This window comes from Leptonychotes weddellii, unplaced genomic scaffold (assembly GCF_054177405.1).
Source record: "Leptonychotes weddellii isolate Sample4059 unplaced genomic scaffold, ASM5417740v2 HiC_scaffold_316, whole genome shotgun sequence".
Lineage (NCBI taxonomy): Eukaryota > Metazoa > Chordata > Mammalia > Carnivora > Phocidae > Leptonychotes > Leptonychotes weddellii.
This window is the reverse complement of record NW_027913395.1, coordinates 6,354-23,123: the sequence shown is the minus strand read 5'-3', so window position 1 is coordinate 23,123 and position 16,770 is coordinate 6,354. Positions and strand designations below refer to the sequence as shown.

General features: G+C 39.1%; 1 pseudogene; it reads left to right on the top strand.

Annotated features, from left to right (window-relative positions):
* The first annotated feature begins 13,428 nt into the window (after positions 1–13,428).
* Positions 13,429–14,963, top strand: LOC102726036 (dnaJ homolog subfamily A member 1 pseudogene; annotated as a pseudogene).
* The last annotated feature ends 1,807 nt before the right edge of the window (positions 14,964–16,770 follow it).

The following is a 16,770-nucleotide window of genomic DNA, read 5'->3' as shown; positions in this document are numbered from 1 at the left end:
TTTTTTTTTAAAGATTTTATTTATTTATTTGAGAGAGAGAATGAGACAGAGAGAGAGAGCATGAGAGGGGGGAGGATCAGAGGGAGAAGCAGACCCCCTGCTGAGCAAGGAGCCCGATATGGGACTCGATCCCGGGACTCCAGGATCATGACCTGAGCCGAAGGCAGTTGCTTAACCAACTGAGCCACCCAGGCGCCCATATTTAAGTTTAAGCTTTAATAAAATCTTTTATTCATCATGAGACACTGGCACACCTTAGCTGAAAAAATAAGTTTCTTTCTCAGTAACTATATATTCCTTGTAATTGCCCAGTGTAGGAAACTGAGCAAACAGCTACAGTGATTACCTTTTCTCCACATTGAGAGAACACACAGAAGAGCGAAATGTAGAGGAACAATCATAAATGTAAGGGCCTATCACACTCTAAAAAGATTTGCCATTTTAATTTTCTGGCACTTTACCGTAAAAGTTACTTTCAATTTTCTCCTGCTTATTGACTTATTTCTTCAATTTTTCCTACTCAAAGGAAAGCTCTTCTTTTTTTTTTATTTTATTATGTTACGTTAGTCACCATACATTACATCATTAGTTTTTGATGTAGTGTTCCATGATTCATTGTTTGCGTATAACACCCAGTGCTCCATGCAGAACATGCCCTCTTTAATACCCATCACCAGGCTAACCCATCCCCCCACCCCCCTCCCCTCTAGAACCCTCAGTTTGTTTCTGAGTCCATAGTCTTTCATGGTTCGTCTCCCCCTCTGATTTCCCCCCTTCATTTTTTCCTTCCTGATATCTTCTTCTTTTTTTTTTTAACATATAATGTATTATTTGCTTCAGAGGTACAGATCTGAGATTCAACAGTCTTGCACACTTCACAGCACTCACCATAGCACATACCCTCCCCAATGTCTACCACCCAGCCACCCCATCCCTCCCACCCCAACACCCACTCCAGCAACCCTCAGTTTGTTTCCTGAGATTAAGAATTCCTCATCTTCTTAGTCTGAAATCATACAATTTTCATTTTGCGTTTGTCCTTTTTTCTCTATGGATTAGCATGAGAAGTAGCGCAATGAGGCAGAATGCACCTGGGATTTGTAGCTAATACCCAAACCTAAGGAACACCCCTGCCATTGACTGCAACACCAGTGGCCCATCCAACCCCAGTTTCAGGTCCTCCACTTGTATGTGGGACTAGTAACACAGTAAGTCTCACAAATTTGCTTTGCAAAGATTTAGTGTGTATGATATCCACTTGTTTTTATATTTTTAATGTTATTAAATGGATGGGAGGATATCCATAGCAACACTGTATTGAATGTGCTAAAAACATGGTGGCCTCATTTTCTATTTTATTGTTGTATAGTCAAAAGATAAACATATAATGATAATTATAAAGAGGCAACTACAACCTCCTCAAGTGGATGCAGAACATGTCATTATGACTTAAGGGGCCCGGTGCTCAGCCAGGAGGTTCAGCCGACTTACAGGAAAGCCCACAGAGTGGGGAAAAGGTGGGATGTGCCGGTTCTGTTTGTAAATAAGCTGCTTTCTTCATTTGTCCTTGGTGCTATATCCTTTCTTACTTAAAAATAAAATGTTGGGATCAAGTCAATGCCATTATAACAAGCTTATCATCCTGTCTTCATAGTTTTCAAAGCTTCATTCAAGAGCCTTTCGAAAAACACCCTTGATTTTCCATTAAAATTCAATTTGTTGATTTATGTATTTCAAGATGGGACTTCAGAGATCATTTTAAGAAATCAAAAGCTCTATTTTTTGAGACATGGTTCTTTGAAAAGCCTGATCCATTGGGTACATACTGGTTTTCGAGTTTGGTTGCTGTTTCCTTTAAAAAATATAAATTCCCTAAGATAAAAAAGTACTCCTGCATGGGTTCACTTTGAAGACAGATCTTTTCAATATTATATTCTTAAAATGGCAAAATTCATCTTTTAGCTGATCTAAAGAATTCAAAGGAAGTTAACATATGCTTTTTTCAAGATCATAAATGTTTCTTTTTTCACACAAGGATCAGAAGAAAATCTTGATTGCCAAAAATACTTTTAAAATTCTACTATATATGTATAGATTGTGGGAAAAGAAAAGGTCAAAGTCACGAAATTTTTGACAAGATAAAATAGATGAAAGAACACACTTTAGATTCATGGTAGTTGTGGCCACTATATAAACGTTAAGTGCCCAAATTAAATGTCATCGGACTCTTGGGTCACCATTTACTTTAGAGAGTTTCATTTCTTTTGTAAGATTCATAAAAGAAAGCCAATGCCTCAAAAGGTTCCTTGGTCTGAATGATTCTTCAGAAGAAAACACCTAAGAGGAGGATTACATTTTCAAGAAAGATAACCAAATCTATAAAGATAAGGAAGGCAGAACCATCAGATGTATCTGTAGAAATGGATTTTGAGGCTCTAAAAGGCATATTCTTTTTTAAGAGTTATTGTTACAAAAAAAAAAAAATGGGCTCCCCTAGGTGTGAGTTTGTTTGGTCCTGATTCAACTAAAAAAAAAAATCTTAAAAAAAAAAATGTATAGAGCAGTTGGGAAAAATCCAAATGCTGACAAACTATTTTACAACATTAAGGAATAATTGCTATTTTTTAAGTATGGTAATAGTACAGTAGTTTCATTTCTTAAAAGAAGAACTTTCACTTCAGAGATATGTACTGAAGTATTTATGAAGTGCCATGATGTCTAAGAGTTGCCTTGAAATAATCCCTTGATGGGGGAAAGTATATTGAAACAAGACTGGCCATATGTTGATAATCACTGAAGATGAGTGATGGCACTCAGGAGTGTGTCATAATATTATCTCTGATTTTATAGATGTTTGCAAATTTTATTAATAAATTTTTAATAAGTATTACCCTTCTTAACATTTTTGTTGTGGTAAATATTACATTTCGATTTGAAATATCCGCAAAAAATACATTCACATTGAAATGTAAAATTAAAAATGAACATATCTTCCCATCATCTACTGTATGATATATGCAGTATATTGTATACTGCAAGGGCTTCATAGATTATAACTCACAAATGATTTGGCTAAAACATATTTATATATAAAGATCCTATAATCTGTAAAGATATATATTCTTATCTAAAGAAACGCAAGGAGACAAATGCCCTTTGATATAATTCCACCCAAAGCCCACTAACCATAAACTCTCCTCCTGAGCTCTACTTCACCTTTCCATTTCATCATCCATTAGGGTAATGCTTTTCAAAGAGACAACGGTCTTATGAAGAACTTCCTGCTAGGGACATATTTTATTTTATGATTCAAGTTTGATGCTCCCTTTGGCACTTGCCTCCACTTGTTTTTCCCTGAACACGGGAGAGAAATCACAGAAATAGGACCAGAGTGGCTGCTCTTTTCTTTGGATTCTCGTGTGAGGATGTGAAAACATCAGGGCTTGGTGAGGGGGGCATTTGATGGAAACGCAAGCATGCGGGACACAGTGGGCTAGAAGAACCTGCATAGAAAAGTGATTCCTGTCACTTTGAGGCTGTCATCTCTCCCTTCCTCTTTCTCAAATTCTCTTCTTAATCCAGTCATCCTCCTGCTGATTCTTTGTTTCTGTTTTCCTTCTTAGCCATTTGTTTCTTATCTAAGGGTAACTGCTCCAAATTAAAGCTTGATGTTAAACAATAAAAAAATAATAAATAAAAGGTATTGATAAAAATCAGAGGAGTAACCAAAATTTAATATAATCTGTATAGCCCCATCTACATTGGAACTTCAAAATCATATATACAATCAAGTCATTTCAAAAGGTGCAATTTTTCCCTATTTTCCTCTGATTTACCTAAGGGTCCTCTATTTTCCGCATGTGAATGCTGCCATTAGGAAAAAAAATCCTTTGGCACACCATGACATATGGAGATTTTAAATGAAAACCAAAAGCGGGGCCAGCCTTAAAGTGGAACTGAAAATCCAAGTATTCCATTGGCAATTTTAATAATTGTACACCACAGTAATACTTCCGCGTTTTGAATTAATTAATTCATTATGCTCCTCTCACATTTATGAATGGGAGAAAGAAACATCATTCATTTAGCTCATCACCTGCTCCGTTTTGTGTGCAATGTAGCCTACAGAAATGTATGTGTTATTTTCATCTCTCCCGGTGTTGCAGGCAACTGCAGGAAACAAACCACTGGGATTCAACATGTAATCAATATCTTGTACATTAAAGCTCAGCATCTCTCTATGCAGCCACAGAACATTTAATCACTGCCAGCCATCCTGTGTGATTCTAGAGTGTACAGTGTACTCCTCCATAAATATTTTATGCTTCTCTTCAGAGGTTTATTTCTATTACCTCTAAAATACCAGGGAAGTAGCCTCTTTATTGTTCTTCCCTTTTGTCAACTCTAGCAGTAGCCATTAGGATGGCATTTATCTCCTTCCTCACAATGAATTTGATTTTGTGATTCTTAGTTTAACATATAAATATAGGGAACTTTTTATTTTGCCCTGGTACCTGTTTCCAAAGTGCTCCATAGTGGGTTTGTCCTGCGAAAAAATTGTTTGAATAGTGTTTGCATTCCTAAGAGCTCCTCAGAGGAGTTCCCATAATGGCTTTGTTGTTTAAGAGAGTCTTATCACATTCATTTTTAAAGGTGTAGTAATGAATATGGAAAGGGCGAATCTGGTCCTTTCACAGATGTTTTCCTAAGTGCCAATCAGACTCAAGTAAATAAATAACCCTGAAAGCACACAAAGTAAAAGTAAGATTAAGTCTAACTTGCCCTTTGAATTTAAATAATGCAATAAGAATAGAAACAAGGAAATTTTTTTCACTAAAAAAATCTACTTCCTCAGACCAGAACTCTCTGAGTGGGTTCAGCATGTGGCTAACATGCAGTGCTGCAGTGCAAAGCAAAATCTCGCTATTTATGATTCATTTTCTATTTTTATTTATAACAAGAAAAAGATCCAAAATATTTGGACTTTATTTCATGCTTAAAAAAAAAATCCACTTAATTATTTTACCTGATAATTACTTGAAGGCCAAAAACTTAAATGACTGATGTCCCCCAGTGTTGTTCCTCTTTTTATGGGCCCGCTTGCCCTACACTAAATAGCTGGAGAAAATACAAAGCACCTGATTCATTAAGCTGGAAACATATTGTCCCTACAGCTGGATGGGATGGTAATTTACTACACAAGGCCAGGAAAGACACACTTTACAACACAGATTTGCAGCTTTTAACCTGGAAACTTAATAGCCAAGGCAATTCTGCTTATTTTGTTTCCCTTCAAATCCGAAAGAAAGCAATATCTACTTTGTTACAAAACAGAGCAGGCCATATTTTATATTGCCATAGTCAATTATGTGAGGCTGTGTAACCTTTCCCAGCTATTAGACTCTTCACATCTTTCTGTGCTAATGTTGCCAACACAATGCAGAGGCAGCTTCAAAGCATCTCTGCAGAGCTAGAAAGGAAAGAAGCTGGCACTGCTCAGAGACTACGCTGAGATGACCAGATTTCTAATTTATAAAACTGGGACAGCACACGTCAGGGGAACATCATCGGGGGTTTTGTGAAGGTATATCTCCAGCTATTTCCTTTTGTCAAGTAAGGACTTGTTTACCAGGGGGAGGGGGGGAAGAAGAGAGAGAAAGAGAAAGAAAAAACCTGAAAGGTTTTGTTGAGAGAAGCAGGCAAAACGAAACAAAACAAAATCCACATTCAATTAAACTGAAAGCTATAAGATTTAATATTCACCTTCAAGACAATGTTGTGCTCCAATGTAGATCCGAGAGGATCATACTGACAAGGCAGATGGAGAAACCTTCACATTCATCAGGCTCACTTTCAAGCCCCGTTAGACCTCGGTTGTAACAAAACATTCACTATAGGAAGGAAATGATACAATTGTAAAAACGACGGACCTCCCATTGTTATAACTACTGGGTTACTTGGACACTTTTACTCCATCTCATGTATATTGCGAACTACGACATAATTCCTGATAACACCAGATCACCAACCTCTGGAAGTCAGCAGGTGGGATAATTTGGGCATCAGTCTGCGGAGGAGGGTGGGAGCCCACTATAAGCAACTGACACAACATATTCAGCTCATTAAATAAAACAGTTCACACGATTTCCTAGATTTTCACATAAATTTTTCATTCTTTTGTAGACAAGCCATTTTCAAACATGGTCTCATCGAATAGCTTGTTTGATTTCTGCAACTCAGGAAAATGGTGAGTTCATGTTAGTTTGCCCATTTCAAAGAGGAGGCAATGTGGACTCAGAAGTTATGTGGCTTGTCTCAGGTCACACAAACTACAAAGCAGAGGAACAGGGCCCAGAAGTCTGCTCTTCTAACCCACGGATGAATGCACTTTCTTTTAGCTTCTCGCAAATGGATTTTGGAAACAACAAACATTGCGATTACCTATAGGGCATCATCTTTCACATTTTCTCAGGGGAAAGCAGAAAGAAATGCTCAGGTATGTATGAGTTAGAATGGAGCTTTTCATAGGATGATTTTGAGCTGTTTAAACCATATTGCTTTGTTCTTGCAGACACATTACTTACAACTTATATAACAATTCACTGGATCTTTAGAAAGAGGGAAATGTAAACTATCCATCATGAATTGTACTAAAAGCTCTGTTTTAAATGGAAGTGCCTAATGTGGTTGTTTAAATTCTGCAATATATTAACGTTCAGAAGCCTAATTTAGGAAATAATAATTCTCAAACATAAGACAAATTCACAATGGGGGACCAAAACAAATAAGCTTTTATTTAGCCCTCAATATTAAGGTTTTCACAAGATATAATGAAATAGCCAACAAGAAATCATGCTTGAGAGATAGACTTCCATTGTGCAATGAAGGAGACCGATTTCTACTCTCTCCTACACTTGTATTTCTGTTTTTGTAAACAGCTTATGGACACTGCCTCAGCTAACACCTCAAAGCTTCCCTATGCAATGTTCTTTTGACAATGTTATTGTTATTCTGTGAATGTCAAACAACAGAAATATGAATGTAACATTGGAACTGGTTGTGGTCCCACCTAAAAATTGCCAGCATCATCTAAAAACAAAGACAGCTCTTAACTTGATAACAAGTGAATCTTTCAGAGAATTGTCTTTGTTCTTCGGTCTTACATTTTTGTGACCTTAAATGAAATGGTATGTCCTTCAAATAAATACCAAACCCAACATCTAAGGTATGTGATGTCAAGGAGACGATTCATTTACAATGCATCAGAGTATGAAAGCACAACAGCAAGTCTTCACCAAGAGCACAGAATAGTAGTTTCATGACATCCTTGACTGTGAGAATAATTGCTACCAAATCTCATGCTGAACACGAAAGTGATCACAGTTTATAAGCCAACTCGCTAAATCAAAATTCATCTGGCTGTGGAATCTGATGATCCTGGCTAGTTCTGTTCATCTACCTCATCAGATTTCTTCTTCCTTCTTCACTGTTCCATGGACATCCCCCTGAATTTGACTTCTTCACTCCACTCAGACATATACGTCTTCAAATTAGAATTTGCTGATTTAAGTGTATAAGGTTATATAGCATCCATAAATTCAAAACTACCATAACAAGCATGATGCTGTCAGGCTATGCAGTAGGATCTGAGCATTTCACTTACTTCACAATTGAACTTGGATGCTCCTTGAATCCTCGTGGTAATGAACTGACTTAAGGGGATTAGCTAGGATGACATCATCAGAGAGAACTGTCAGATATTTGATCTCCCCCCCCTTTTAATAAGCACCATTTTATCCCATGTCATTAGACTGCTTATATCCACATTTTTTCATCTTCTTTACTTCATCTAAGCACTCCACATATTTCTAAGTAGAAATTACAATCACCTCAGTGTCTACATCAGCCGTTTTTACCCTCCTGCATCTATCCGTGGGAGAGTCGGGAATCTTTATGCATCTCTCTTTATCTGAACATAAAAAATGCCTCAATTTCTATTCTTCTGCTAAAGCACAATGCTGAAATGACACAGGACAAAAATTCTTGAGCCATACTTACATTTCTGGCAATATCTAACATAATTTTAAGGTGGAGCCAGAGATTCTCCAAACAGGTTAGATCATTGGAGGTCCAGCCCATTTAAAGGTGTCTGACCATCTGAATTGAAGTGCAACTTTCTCTCTTCCTCTCCCAGATCAGAGAGATTTTAAACCCCTCTTGTGCAGAAATATGAGGCACATAGAATTGCTTGTCACATATGCAAATTCAAGTATACTTTTTAAATTTAGATATCATGGACTTATAATATTGTATCAGTTTCAGGTATACAATCAACATTTGCATATATTGCAAAATAATTACCACAATAAGTCTAGTTAACATCTATCACCATACATAGTTTTAAAATTTTTCTTGTGATGAAAATTTTTAAGCCTAGCAACTTTCAAATATGAAGTACAGTTGCCATGCTGTATTTATTTTCTAGTTAGGAATTTATTAGAATTTATTATTATAGGGGTGCCTGGGTGGCTCAGTCGTTAAGCTTCTGCCTTTGGCTCAGGTCATGATCCCGGGGTCCTGGGATTGAGCTCTGCATCGGGCTCCCTGCTTGGCAGGAAGCCTGGTTCTCTCCCTCTCCCACTCCCCCTGCTTGTGTTCCTTCTCTCACTTTGTCTCTCTCTGTCAAATAAATAAATAAAATCTTTAAAAAATATATTTTTTAAAAAAAAGAATTTATTATTATATAGAAATTTAAACCTATTTATTTTATAGTTAGAAGTCTGTACTTTTTAACTCTCTTCCCCCATTTTGCTCTCCCACCCCACCCCCATCCACCTCTGGCAACCACCAATCTCTTCTCTGTATCAATGAGGAATACACTATCTCAACCTAAACAAGGAAGGGCTCTGAAAATTCTGTTTTTGGTAATGCTTGTAATGCCTTTTACCATCTCCTTCCTTTCAAACTAAATCTTAATATCCACTATCCTGGTGAGATGGATACCACAGCCAAAAATGCACAGAGAAAAGACCACATGCTTTTTTGAATTTTGAGCTTTCTGATACTTATTCCCCACAATTAAAAAATATTTAAGATTTATTTTATTTATTTGAGAGAGAAAAAGAGAGAGAGAGCATGCACGCATGAGTGGGGGGTGGGGCAGAGGGAGAGAATCTTTGAGCAGACTCCCCACTGAACACAGAGCCCCACACGAGGCTCGATTCACTGACCCATAAGATCATGACCTGAGGGGCGCCTGGGTAGCTCAGTCGTTAAGCGTCTGCCTTCGGCTCAGGTCATGGTCCCAGGGTCCTGGGATCGAGCCCCGCATCGGGCTCCCTGCTCAGCAGGAAGCCTGCTTCTCCCTCTCCCACTCCCCCTGCTTGTGTTCCCTCTCTCACTGTCTCTCTCTCTGTCAAATAAATAAATAAAATCTTTAAAAAAAAAAAAGATCATAACTGAGTCAAAACCAAGAGTCAGACGCCCAACCGACTGAGCCACACAGGAGACCCCAGAATTAAATTTTTTAAGTACAATCTTTATTATACCTGATTTTTCTCTTAATGTGTAACACTGAGTAGATTGCAACTGTATTTAATTCTCCAAAATCTCCGTCCCTCTTGGGTTTCAAAAAGTATTTTCTCACAAGGCTATTACTTCTGCTATGGACTACAAAAGTGTATTTTGAAACTCCCAAAGCTGAGAATTTCTTTCCCTTCACATTTCTGTGGCACCACCATTCAGCAGGCAGTAAATATAGAGAGAATGAATTCACAGCTGCCTAAATGGAGGAGAATAAAGAGCGGCAGGAAATACTGATTTTTTAAAATTGGTTAAGAGTTGGTCATATTTTGCCTTCACATCATCACATTTCCTGACGTAAACCACTCTGTTGAACCATCAGAGCCTATGAGACTGGAAGGTCATATTTCACTAAGGAAGATTAACAGATGTGGTTATCTCTCTTTTTTTCCCAAATAAGTCACTTGACCCCCACCACCTCACAGGGAGCCTCCTCATCCTCCTGAGATCTCTCTCTCTCTCTCTCTCTCTCTCTCTCTCTCTCACACACACACACACACACACAGACAAACACACACACAACTGCCTGAGATCCAGTTTGATGAGGTCTCAGTCTTGTGTCCAAACACCAAAGAGAAGCCTGGCACCTAGTGAGGAGGATGCTTCTGCTGCTTCTCTTCACCACCCAGTGCGGCTGCCTTCAGCAATCCTGCACCCTCTGGCGGATAATGCTTTTCTACTGATGCCAGATACCCTCTCTGGTCCGGGTCCCGAGACAAGCTGCAGTGGAGCGCCAGGTCAGAAGTCTATTTAATTCCACCCTCTCATGCTCAGCCAATGTTCCTTGCAGCACCATTGTGCCAAGGTGGCTGAATCGAGAAAACTTTCCAGCATTGGCTGTGTGGAGTCCATGCCTTGAGTCTGAGTCGCCCACCTAGACTCACACTTTTCTCAAAGAAGTTATATTTCAAGAGATTTCATCCCCTTTCCTTCCACAAGACCTCGGCCAATGCTGTTAAAACCCACACTGAGAGCTCTGTGAGTTGGTTTGAGGAGAATTTGGGTACCTTAACTCTCTAAGGATGGTGGGTTCCTGATGTAAATGAATCCACATCATGCTAGTGATCAGCTTCACATATTAGAGGACACAACAAATGGCAGTCCCACAAAGTCACAAGAAATGTTGGTTTTACCAAATCCCAGAAAAATGGCTGCTAACCTGTCAACTTTTGGATCACCTAGAGAAATGCCTAAGTGTATTTCCAAGTATAAAAGTATTTTTGCCAACTACATAATCACAAAGTGAAGAAGGGAAGAGTTTGGACATGTTACAAGGTTAAAAAAAAAACTCTGTGGAAAAGATAAATGAGCCTACTACATGCATATGTACAGTCATGTAAATAGCCACTCATAAACTTTCCCAGGGAGACTAATAACTTATACCAACTGAGTAGCTAACAATTCTGATTTCATTTATTTGGCTATCTTGGAAACCCTCTATTTCTAAAATGATTTCTAGCCTCACACCCTGGAGCCCCAGAAGGCTATTCTGTTCAGTCACAGCTGCTTGTGATTTTTAGTTTAGAAGCAGCAATGTATACACGTGCACTAAAGCTCCTCCTTCTTCTCCCTCATGAAAACCCAAACGTGTGGTACTATCAGCTGGGCGAGCACATAAGCCATGACCATGAGCAAACCCTTTTTCTAGGAATTACTTTTCCAGGTAGAGGGATTTAGAGGTTTCGGGACAAGTACCACACTAAACACTTACTTGATGTGGCAATGCAATATTGGCAGGGTTGGAGCCAACCCAAAGGAGAACCAGTCCAGCAAGGCTCAGAAGAACCATTTCTTGGTGGGTGTGCCTAAAAGCTTGAGGTGACATCCTAAAGGAATAATGCAAGACAGGTGGTCCTCTCAAGGTCACAAGAGAAAAACCCTTGAAGTCTCTAGTTCTCAGAAGAGGACAGGTTGTTTAAAGAAACTGTGTATTGTTCACATGTTCACCATCGCTGGCAGCCCTGCTTCAACTCACCTTCCGCATAATAAGCATCTGTATATGTGTACTCCCTGGATTCCTATTACCAGTCACTGTGTAGATCAGGGACAGATCAGCGGTGAAGAAATAGTTTGCTGCAACCACCTTCTGACCTCCATTACGCATAATGCCGTTTAGCCACAAACAAAACTTTTGTTAAAAAAAAAAAAAAAAGTGGGGCTCCTGGGTGGCTCAGTCGTTAAGCGTCTGCCTTCGGCTCAGGTCATGATCCCGGGGTCCCGGGATCGAGTCCCACATCGGGCTCCCTGCTCGGCGGGAAGCCTGCTTCTCCCTCTCCCACTCCCCCTGCTTGTGTTCCTGCTCTCGCTCTCTCTCTCTCTCTCTGTCAAATAAATAAAATCTTTAAACAAAAAAAAACAACAAAAAAAAAGTGAAGGTCTGAACAGAGCATATATGCGGAAGAGAAAAATAACAGACAAAATAGCTCCCAGCCGCTACAGCCTTGGAGGAAAATATTGTTTGTGCCTCTTAGTATTTCCATAGCGTTCATCTCATTGGAATGAGGCACCCTGTGGGAACAGACTATCTCCGCTCCATTTCTGCTCCAGCCCTCCTCTCTTGGTCTACATTTCACTGAAGGTTTGGCCTCTGGTTATTTTGGCACAGGCTGAGAAACGAAGGGGTAGAATCTGCATGTATGTCACAATTTTAGTAATCTGAGTGCCATTTTCACATTTGAAATATTAAGTATATCACATGATCTCTGAAAAGGGGAGACAGTCAATGACAGTCTACTTCTTACTTTTTTGGAAGATATGCAAACCCAGTCACTCACTCATACTCATACACACCCGTCCACTGCAAACTTAGAACACAGAATGAAAGACAGGTGTAAGAAGGGGGGAAATTCTAGAAGTTAAAAACAAAACCTTTATGTATAACTTTAAACAAGCTACCTTCCCAAAATTAAGCTCAAGTTAAGAGATACAAGTTTGAGAATGTCTCCAAGAAAGTTCCAAGTAAGCTTACAAACTAAAGCAGGTTGAACTCAAAAGAACTGTTCTCAAAATAACAATAACAACAACAATAAAAACAACTACTCGGCAAAGCAAAGGTATCCAATTTACCCTTCCAGGTAAGGAATACAGAAGTGAAATATGTTATTTTTTCCTAACTGGCACATTTTAGGATTACTTAGGGAAGAAAATATAATACAAAAACTGGTCTAGGGGCGCCTGGGTGGCTCAGTCAGTTAAGCGTCTGCCTTTGGCTCAGGTCATGATCTCAGGGTCCTGGGATCAAGCCCCACGTGGGGCTCCCTGCTCAGCGGGGAGCCTGCTTCTCCCTCTCCCTCTGCTGCCCCCACTCCTGCTCTCTCTCTCTCCTCTCAAATAAATAAATAAAATCTTTAAAAAACCTGATTCTAAAACATATGTTAAATGATAAGAAAAAACATTGGAAGAAAATTTAAAGCAAAACTTTTTAAATAAGATTTTATTTGAAGGGCGCCTGGGTGGCTCAGTCAATAATCATCTGCCTTCGGCTCAGGTCATGGTCCCAGGGTCCTGGGATCAAGCCCCGCATCAGGCTCCCTGCTCTGTGGGAAGCCTGCTTCTTCCTCTCCCACTCCCCCTGCTTGTGTTCCCTCTCTCGCTGTGTCTCTCTCTGTCAAATAAATAAATAAAATCTTTAAAAAAAAAGATTTTATTTGAATGATACAATTTTTCATTAGTATTTTTCTTCTATGTGTCTGTATTTACCAAATCCCCTTTAATACACATAGTAACTGCAACTTTCCAGAACGCTCCGTGTGGAGCAGAGGAGTAGTGCCTGCCCAAGCTGCAATCAGCAGGGCTTTCCTTCCCGCTCCCCCACGCTGGCCTCAGCCCCCTCACCAGCTATAGAAGATGGTGAAAGAAACCATTCACTATGATGTTGTGGGGGTCAAAGCTAATGCCACCCAGGAAGAACTGAAAAAGACTTACAGGAAACTGGCCCTGCAGTACCACCTTGATAAAAATCCAAATGAAGGAGAGAAGTTTAAACAGATTTCTCAGGCTTATGAAGTACTGTGATGCAAAGAAAAGGGAATTACAGGATAAAGGAGGAGAACAGGCAATTAAAGAAGGTGGAGCCGGTGGTGCTTTTCCTTCTCCCACGGACATCTTTGATATGTTTTTTGGAGAAAGAGGAAGGATGCGGAGAGAAAGGAAAGGTAAAAATGTTGTGCATCAGCTCTCAGTCACCTTAGAAGATTTATATAATAGTACAAGAAATCTAGTTCTGCAAAAGAATGTGATTTGTGACAGATATGAAGGCCAAGGTAGTAAGAAAGAAGTGGTAGAATGTTGTCCCAATTGCCGAGGTACTGGAATGCAAATAAGCATTCATCAGATAGGACCTGGAATGGTTCAGCAAATTCAGTCTGTGTGCATGGAGCACCAGGGCCACAGGGAATGGATCAGTCCTAAAGATAGATGTAAAAGCTGCAATGGAAGGAGATCATTTGAGAGAAGAAGATTCTAGAAGTTCATATTGATAAAGGCATGAAACACAGCCAGAAGACAACATTCTATGGTGAAGGAGACCAGGAACCAGGACTGGAACCAGGAAATATTATCACTGTTTTAGATCAGAAGGACCATGATGTTTTTACTCATCTAGAAGAAGACCTTTTCATGGGTATGGACATACAGCTGGTTGAAGCACTGTGCAGCTTTCAAAACCCAGTATCTACTCTTGACAACCAAACCATCACATCACCTCTCATCCAGGTCAGATTGTCAAGCATGGAGATATCAAGTGTGTGCTAGATGAAGGCATGCTAATTTATCATAGACCATATGAGAAGAGTCGCCTAATCATTGAATTGAAGGTAAACTTTCCTGAGAATGGCTTTCTCGCTCCTGATAAGCTGTCTCTGCCAGAAAAACTCCTACCTGAGACAAAGGAAGTAGAAGATAGTGATGAAATGGACCAGGTAGAACTGGTGGGCTTTGGTCCAAATCAGGAAAGATGGCGCCATTACAATGGGGAAGCATATGAGGAGGATGAACCTCATCCTAGGGGTGGTGTTCAGTGTCAGGCCTCTTAATGGGGCCAGTGAATAACACAGCTGACATTTTATATGTCGTAGTGAGTGAGTGAAGGACTATAATCATAGCTCACTACTCGCTATTGTTTTTGTTTTAATATTCAACTATCGTAGTGTTTTAAAAGTTAAATGAAGAATAAACTCAAATACAAAAGCTCAAAAAAATACACACAGTAACATTTATAGAGATTTCCAAATCTGCTTTAACACATATAGTAACATTTATAGTGGAAACAATTTATTATATTGTAATATCTGGGATTTTTCTCTTGCCCAGGTCTTGAAGATGTTTGGAGAGTGTCATGGCCTGAATGTCTGGGTCCCCCTCCAATCCATATGTGACGGTCACCCCCAATGTGATGGTGTTTAGAAATAGGACCTTTAAGAAGCGATGAGGTCATGAAGGTGGAGCACTTATGAATGGGATTAGTGCCCTTACAAGAGAGCTCCCTTGTCCTTTTCTGACTCACATTGTGAGGACAATGTGAGATGGTTGTCTATGAACCAGGAAGAGAGCCGTCTCCAGACTCGGAATCGGCAGGCACCTGATCTTGGACTTCTAACCTTCAAAACTGAAAACAAAAATTCCATTATTTAAGAATTATTTTTTAATTTCTTAAAATTTATTTGAGAGAGAAAGAACAAGTGAGAAAGCACCAACAGGGAGAGAGAGAAGCAGACTCCCCACTGAGCAGGGAGCCTGACCTGGGGCTCCACCCAGGACCCCAGGATCATGACCTGAGCCAAAGGCAGATGCTTAACCAACTGAGCTACCCAGGTACCCCAAAATTCCATTTTTCATAAGCTACCCCCTTTATGGTATATTTGTTATAACAGCCAGAACAGACTATAAGAGAGAAGATTTTATAGTAAAAATGAGATTGATTTTATTCTCTATATTTATTCATACATCTTACCAAAAATAAAAGTATCCTCTTTGAAAGTAATTCAGTATTGAAATGAAATAAAGTGGATACAAAAATATAGAATCACCAGCCCAATTTTTTTAATCCAGAAACTTCACAAATGCAACTAACAGCCTTATAATGACAATGGCATCCACTGATAAAGCTCAATTTTCTGGATGGAAATTAAAAGCTCCATAAGCCTGGGGAGGTTTATTTTCTATGTCCCTCTTCTATTATATTGGTGTCATTTTGATCATCACTAAACTGGTAGTTGCTTTGCTCCTTCAAAGCTCTCACTAGAAAAAAATATTTTCTCATCTATTTCATAATGAGAAGCCCTCAATCGTTAGTCAAATGACCATATTCAAATCCTGTATTTTCCACAAAGCATACTACCATTTTAGCATTTTCCTTGATAAAGGATCTGCTTCATTATATGCCTCAGACTTCAAGCTATTTTCTTGTTATACACTTTTTAATGTGATCAAGGCTTCTCCTTGTAATTATTTCTTATGCTGTTGTAATTTTCCACTGGTCTTTTTAAATTCCAGTTGGTATGGGGTCTGATCGCACACCTGATCTTCCAGGCACTCATTCATTTTGCAGTAACCCCTGGGCACCTGCACTTCTCCTGACTTTCTCTTCCAGGATGTTTTTTATTCTCACTTTTTGCATCACTCTACATGTCGCTCTGGAATGATTTATCACCCTTGTTGTCCTTAGGAATCACTTTTGTTCTAATTGCAAAGCTAAATAAATTGCACTCCTTCACTGTCACTTTGGAGAATTCTCTTTCAGGTGAACATTTCTAATTATGGCCTAGAGAGCTCCTAAAAATTAATGTCAGAATCACTGCATTTCAAGAGTATTACAAAGCTGTGTGAGCACAAAGATCTTTTTCATATACAGGCAAATATCGGACATACTGCAGGTTCAATTCCAGACCACTGCAGTCAAACACCTAACACGATCAAGCAAGTCAAATGAATTTTTGGTTTCCCAGTGCATATAAAAGTTTGCTGTAGTCTAGGAAGTGTGTAACAGCATTTGTCTAAAAATGTACACACCTTAATTTAAAAATATTTTATTGCTAAAAAATGCTAAGCATCATCTGAGATTTCAGTGACTCATAATGATCACAGGTCACCAAAACAAATATAATAATAATGAAAAAGTTTGAAATATTGTGAGAACCACCAAAATGTGACACAGAGACTCAAATAAGCAAATGCTGTTAGAAAAATGGT